This window comes from Ictalurus punctatus, chromosome 15 (assembly GCF_001660625.3).
Source record: "Ictalurus punctatus breed USDA103 chromosome 15, Coco_2.0, whole genome shotgun sequence".
Taxonomy (NCBI): Eukaryota; Metazoa; Chordata; class Actinopteri; order Siluriformes; family Ictaluridae; genus Ictalurus; species Ictalurus punctatus.
Genome location: NC_030430.2, coordinates 26672727 through 26680226, shown reverse-complemented (window position 1 = coordinate 26680226; position 7500 = coordinate 26672727). Strand labels below are relative to the sequence as shown.

The following is a 7500-nucleotide window of genomic DNA, read 5'->3' as shown; positions in this document are numbered from 1 at the left end:
TATGTATAAGTATGTATATGTATAAGTATGTATATGTATAAGTATGTATATAAATGTATATGTATGTATAAGTGTGTATAAGATAATAATCATGCATGATAATAATCTGACATTTTTATAGGACCGTTCCGTTGTATTTCACACAAACATCTTTTACACAGTTTGGACCGTTGCTAGTTCTGGATCACATTTACACTGACGGTAAACAAGATTAGCATCTGACTGACACGGAAAAGGGGGGGAAATGTTGGGGATTTTTTTCTTTTGTGCAAATTAAGCAATTTTCTTGAGGTTTCAATTCAAAACTTCCCCTGAAGGAGCAGAAAACTGGTTTTAAGGAAATTCACTGCTGTGTTTCCTCGTGTATTACACATACTGTTATTAGTACATGCAAATGTATGAAGTGGTAAACAGTGTGTGTGTGTGTGTGTGTGTGTGTGTGTGTGTGTGTGTGTCTCAGCATATTGGCTGTGATGATTTGTGTCCACTATTTAAATATTTCTGATCTGCAGTCATGTGGAGGCTGTGGAGCAGTTTACACTTTCACTACTGACTTTATTTAAAAAACTTTATTTGTATTTTCTCTGAGTCTGGACACGCTCTGCTGTATAATTACTAGTGCAGAGTGACGGAGAGTCATGTCTTGCCGGTGAGCGTTGTAATGTCTGCCATGCTGTTTATACTGGATATCAGCTGTTCAACAAATATTAATCTTCATTAAGTTCTCATTTACAGCTCATATATTTTAAATTCCTTTGAAATACCTGAAATGACTTCTTTTGAATGACCAGTGATGTCACTACCTGACAGAGAAAAGCCAAAGTTCTGTTGATTATTGCACCTAGTGGTCAAACATAGGAACTGCAACAACAGGTCATAGAGGCCCACAGAGGTCGGAACCACACTGCCCCATGCTCTCTGGGTTGCCAAGTTGGGCTAAAAATACTTCCCAATCACCAAGATCTTGTTTTATAGCACATAAACAAATTAGCAAATAATAATAAAGGATTATCTCAGATGAATTTCTAAATGCAGATATACAAGTGTGTGTATGACGTACAGAGGTATTTCTGTTGTAAGATACAGTATATGGTAGACTGGGAGACGGAGAGAGGGAGTATGGAGTGGATAAAAATCAGATGCAAAGGGGTAGAAAAAGTAGGAAAATGTGTCTCCCTTTAACAAGGATGAATATTTTGGTTTAGTTTTTGTGAAATTTTGCTGAAACCTGGAAAGGGGTCATGATATTATCTCTTCAGTAAACAAGGCACTGTGTAAGGAGCTGCTAGACTGTACACTGGAAGACTGTACGCTGTCGAGTCCACCTGCTGTAAACTACAGCGTAAATCACTAGACAGGAGCATGAGCGAGGTGTGACAGCTGATAGATCTCAACTTCAGCTGCTTGAGGCCACGTGGTAATTCATGTCATCCTGCAAAACCCAAATCTACTGATGACGAGGCGCTGCTGACGCTGGAGATGGTCTTGAGTCCAGCTCGACGCTGATAAGCTGGCCGATTCACGTCGTTCAGTCCGGGAGATGATCTGTGACTTTATCTTCACACAGAGCTGCGAGATGTGAGTGAGGAGATGTACGCCAATTTACTCAAAGCGTTCCTCGGATAGCAAATAGTTTGTAGCTTTCTTTAAAAAAAGGTGCTGCTTGGAAGCGTTTCTGATAGAAAGCACTCTGTTGTAGGGTTCTACAGTCTGTACGGGTTCCTCCAGGGACACGACTGAAGAACTTTACAAGGTAGTAATGTTGATGTGGGCCTCTAAATTATACATAAAGTTTTCTTTTATCGTTTCACATTTAATTTTCATGAAACCTGTGACTTCCTGTTCTCACTTACGTTATAGCAGCCATAAACACTCGTTCCCTCACCATCCCTCTCTCTATTCCCTCTCTCTATTCCCTCTCTATTCTCTCTCTCTATTCCCTCTCTCTATTCCCTCTCTCTATTCTCTCTCTATTCTCTCTCTCTATTCTCTCTTTATTCTCTCTCTATTCTCGCTCTCTATTCTCTCTTTATTCTCTCTCTCTATTCTCTCTCTCTATTCTCTTTATTCTCTCTCTCTCTATTCTCTCTCTCTATTCTCTCTCTATATTCTCTCTATATATTCCCTCTCTCTATTCCCTCTCTCTATTCTCTCTTTATTCCCTCTCTCTATTCTCGCTCTCTATTCTCTCTCTATTCTCGCTCTCTATTCTCTCTTTATTCTCTCTCTCTATTCTCTCTCTCTATTCTCTTTATTCTCCCTCTCTCTATTCCCTCTCTCTATTCTCTCTTTATTCTCTCTCTATTCCCTCTCTTTATTCTCTCTCTCTGTTCTCCCTCTTTATTCCCTCTCTCTATCCCCCCTCTATTCCCTCTCTCTATTCTCTCTCTATATTCACTCTCTCTATTCTCGCTCTCTATTCTCTCTTTATTCCCTCTCTCTATTCTCGCTCTCTATTCTCTCTTTATTCTCTCTCTATTCTCTCTCTCTCTATTCTCTTTATTCTCTCTCTCTATTCTCTCTCTATTCTCTCTATGTATTCTCTTTATTCTCTCTCTCTATTCTCTTTATTCTCTCTCTCTCTATTCTCTCTATTCTCTCTCTCTACTCTCTCTCTATTCTCTCTCTCTATTCTCTCTATGTATTCTCTCTTTATTCTCTCTCTCTACTCTCTCTCTCTATTCTCTCTTTACTCTCTCTCTGTATTCTCTCTCCCTATTCCTCTGAAACTGGAGACTCCTTCCATTTCAAAAACTTTTTATGTGGATCGTTCGCTGTACACGTCCCTGTGAACGAGCTGTTACTATGGAAACGATAACGTATTAGAGCGAGCGTGTTAATATAACTCTGTGATGTGAAGCTGTGCTGCTGTCAGAGCTGCTGTTAGAGAGAATTAATCAACACCTTCTGATCTGAGAACTCAGCGTTGCTACGGTAACAGCGTTGGCCAAAAAAGTGGCATCACTGAGCAGATTTAAAGGTCAAATATTAATGTGAAAATTATAAGTAATTTATTGTAAACAAAAATGAAGAGAATGCATAAATAAGTGAACAGTTCAAATATAATTTCAAATGTAATTCAGTGGTAATTATAACGCGGTTTAAAATAATTCTTTTTTGTCAGTAAAGAAAAAAAATACAAATCATAAAAATTAAATACATAAGAGCAAAGAACTTATATGCCACTTGTACAGAGACACACACGCACACGCACAAGCACGCACGCACGCACGCACGCACGCACGCACGCACACACACACACACACACACACACACACACACACACAGCCCTCAGGTCTGTTGACTGGAGAAGCCTGACGCACCTCATTTGTTCCCTGAGGCTCTTTAATAAACTCTCGAGTGCTGAGTGACTCACATTTAAAGTCCTGCAGCATCACCAGAGCTCAGGAGGACACACACACACACACACACACACACACACACACACACCCCTTCAGATGCTGAAGACTCAGGACACACAGGTGAGACCCTCAGAACAGCGCTGACTCTCACTGACATCATCGTCTCAGCGCTCCTCAGGTGAGTGTCAGAGTCTTTCACTGATTCTCTCGGGTTCTAAAGCTGCAAAGTTCTAAAGTTCTGCTGCATCATTTTCACCTTAAACATCTGTTAGACTTTAACATGTGAAATACATTTAAAAAGAGAGAAACTTTCCTCAGAAGTTCTAGTTAAAGTTTCAGAACGCGTGAAAGTGAAGCGCTCCGATACACGCTTCTACTCAGAAGCTTAAACGCTTCCTCCGAAACGGACCGAGGTTCTGATTCCCCCACGCTAAATCAAACGGTGCGGCCGGGTGGGGTTTTCATTCATTTATTATAACTTATTAAGATGAGAGAAAAAATCTCCTTCTTTGTTTTTATTTAATACATTTTTTATATAAATTGATGGACGTGTAGGGAGAAAGAAATGAAAAAGCTAAAAGCATTTCATAAGTGTGTTCTGATAATAGTAATAATAATAATAATAATAATAATAATAATAATAGTGTTTTTTTATAGCAGTTCATTTCGCTTTGTGTTTTTATTTGTTTATTATGTAGTAATGTTCTTGTTGTATTTGATATGTGCTACGCTATTTTACTGTTTGTTCCGTTTCATCTGATGTGCAGCGGCTTGGTCAGTGTGGGTTCTTTTATAAATAAATCTTACTTATAAAATAAATAAATAAATAAATAAATAAATAAATAATAAACACCTCTCCAGCATTAGACGGATGGGTTTAGTTTTCCATAAAAATTTTATTCAGTATATATTTATTATAAATTCTGTATACTTCTAACGTATAATAAAAACTTGTGGTTTTTGTTGTTATTCTCTGGCGATTCTGGTTTATTGATCTTTTTTTTTGTTACATTTGTGTGTTGAAATGTAGTCGGTGTTATGATAATGTAGATTTGATCACCTGGTTGTTTATCACAGCGCAGGTGTCACAGTTTCTCTATAAAAGGATCAAGTTTCTTTCTCAGGTTCCTCGCTTTGTGTTTGTTCAGAGTCCCTCAGCGCCTCGTCCTCAACGTCGTCCAGAGGGAATAAAACCTCCACACTTCCTCCAGCACGAGACACACTCCAGTAAGTGCCAGATGCTAATCTGCTGAGGCAGCAGAACTGAACAGAGATAAGAACATCAGAAGGAAAAATGAAAAAAACATCTCACACACACACACACACACACACACACACACACACACACACACACACACACAGAAAACGGACAGAAAAAATAGCTGTAGTTCCTCATTAGGTGGAGATAAAACAACCCTGAACACCTCAGATCACCTGCACTCGCTCCGGGGCTTTGCTTTGGGTGAAGAAAAAAAAAAGAAAAAAAAAAGGTGACGGAGCCTCAGTGATGTTTTAGTGATTTACAGTGTAATAAGTGTGAAAGATCATTTGAGGAGCACTTCACCTGAACACACACACACACACACACACACACACACACATACACACACACACACACACACACAGCCTCCAGTTTCCCATGCACATTAACATCTCCTCACTTCCTGGTTAAACAGTCTCGCCTTTCAAATCCTGAAACTCTTTTCTTTTCCTCTCCGAGTTTACCTCAAAACGTCTCTGATGATTTACTCTGTGTGTCAGATTTATAAAAGCGTCTCAAAGCTTCTCCATCCGACAGCAAACACTGAGAAAGTGTCCAGGATTAAAAAGAAAACAAAAAGTAAGACGAGTGTTTACATTCACGAGCGTTAACAGACCTGCATTTTAAAAAGAAAAGAAACTTTTACTCTCTTTTCCGTGGGAACAGATTCCCTAATGAAGTTATTTATGTAACGTGACACGGCAGGGGAACAGGGAACGTGTTTATAAACAGTTTCTCAGTAAATGTTTTGTCTCTTGAAGGTGAAATTCTTTATTATATTTAATAAGTGTGCAGAAATCTCGTCGTTGGATGAAGCAGTAACACTACAAGGTCCAAGTGTTCACATCATAATGCCATAGAGACACCACACGAGCTTTTCAGACACGTATGACACGAAGGCGCTACGGGCTGGGCGGAGCTTAAAGTCTTAAAGTGGGCGGATCTTACAAAGTCAGCAGCAGTGCGATAAATTTAACAGGAAAAAAAAGCAAAAAATGGATTCCTCAGAGGTTCTAGTTCAGGGTTCGTAACTTCCCCGTGAGGTCCACACTGCACCTTCTCTGAAAGTGGAACTGTTCTAGAGTTCCACATAGAACCATTAAGGGTTCTCCCATACAAACAAAAATGAAAAACATATCCCCCCCCCCCCCCCCCCCCAAAAAAAAAAAAAAATTAAATTAAAATTCTGCATGTTGTGTAAAAACATTTGAAACTGCACTGCACTCAGACTTAACCAGACGTCTAATTCTAGATTAGATTTACAGCAGAACCGAGCGACTTGCCGAGCGTGTAAAAAAGATTCTGCTGGTATTTTGGTCCGTGTGAGTTATTTATATTATTTCTGTTATTTATTATTCTTAGAGACTAATTCTTTACTAAAGACGTGTGATTATTTAAGATGTGAAATGAGTATAAACTGGAAGAGGAACAGATTTTGTGATTACACATCAACATCTCTGACTTTACGTATTAGATCTACATTTTGTTTCTAATAAATTAAAGAGATTTTTTAAAGTAGAAGACCCCCCCCCCCCCCCCCCCCCAATCTTTTTTAAGTAGCGTGGTTTAATCCTCTGTAAATGAGCCCATGTGCCTGCGTGCAGTGTTTTGTCAGTCCCGGAGTCTGAACGGCTTTAAGATGAGATTTTCCGAAGCGCAGGTTTAAAGATGGCACGCGACCAAATATAACACAACAAAACCAACATTAAAGCAATAATAAATCCAGCAGGAGGGCAGCTTTGTGTTTTCTGACAGAAATGTCATCAGTGAAGTGCAAAAAGTCAAAAAACAACATTCATACAGCTGAGGACAAAAGTTTATACACCCCTAGGCTAAAGGCACATTTCCTGTGACATCAGTTGTAACATCTACTGTATTTCTATAAGAATTCATTTCTAAATAAATAAATAAATAAAATCTCATTTCTCTTATTTGTGTCAGATTTTACTCACTATATCAGGTTTTCAGTGGGTCCAAAGTTCATAGTGTTTGGTGTCATTGGCTTTTAATCGCTTGACCTTGAGTCAGTTCTTGTTGTAGCCTTCCACAAGCTTCTCACACTGGTTTGCCGGAATGTTCTCCAGTTGCTCCTGAAGGAACCTCTGTAGCTCAGTCAGGTTTGTGAGCCTCTTCACTCAGACACTTTTTCTGCTCAGATCAGCTTTTTCACTTCAGTCCACAAAGACCCCGTTACGACCAGGTTTTAACATCCTTCCTGAAGTCTTAAGGTGTTGCTTCAGTATCTCTGAAGCACATGCTCCAGTGGTCCAGTCCGTCTCCAGTGAAATTCCCCATCAACAGCCTTTTCCCTCTATACACAGCGCTGATCATTACAGCCAAACGGTTCTGCCCGTAAGCATGTAACCGTATGGCCTCGACTGTATATCATCAAGTGCAAAAGTTTGTGCACCCTTAATCACCAAATAACGACGTCACAGAACTGTCATTTATAGCAGAAAGACATGCAGTAGAGCGCCTCCTTCCATTATCACATGAAGATGGTCAAATAGTGGAAACTGCACTGGATCAGTCGTTTGAATTTAGAACAGTGCTCAAAGGTTCCAGAGAAATGTTCTGGACCTTCATCAGCTGTTTAAACAAAACGTTGTAGGAAGTCAGACCAGGAGCAACGGTGCAGTATAATACTGTGTTCACACAAACACTTGCATTCTCCTCTTTCCCTTTCGCACCAGCATTTCCACTCATCTTCCTCCAAGAGATTTACTCTTTTATTAAAATACCGTGGATATGAACGTGGTGCTAAAATCCTGTAAAACGCTCAGATGTTCAGATCTCAGTGAGATTATTCCATTTTACGCTTCTGTTCCACATTAATCTAGTTCTTAAATAGACACGGGTTCTTGTACATGATCGCAA

General features: G+C 39.5%; 1 protein-coding gene across 1 annotated transcript in view; it reads left to right on the top strand.

Annotated features, from left to right (window-relative positions):
- The first annotated feature begins 4487 nt into the window (after positions 1-4487).
- The window catches only part of LOC108276361 (SAM pointed domain-containing Ets transcription factor), an 8070-nt gene continuing 5057 nt past the window's right edge, over positions 4488-7500 (top strand). Inside the window, exon 1 of the mRNA XM_047160416.2 lies at positions 4488-4589. The gene's annotated coding sequence lies outside the window, so the exon portion shown is untranslated. The remainder of the gene's footprint in view (positions 4590-7500) is intronic.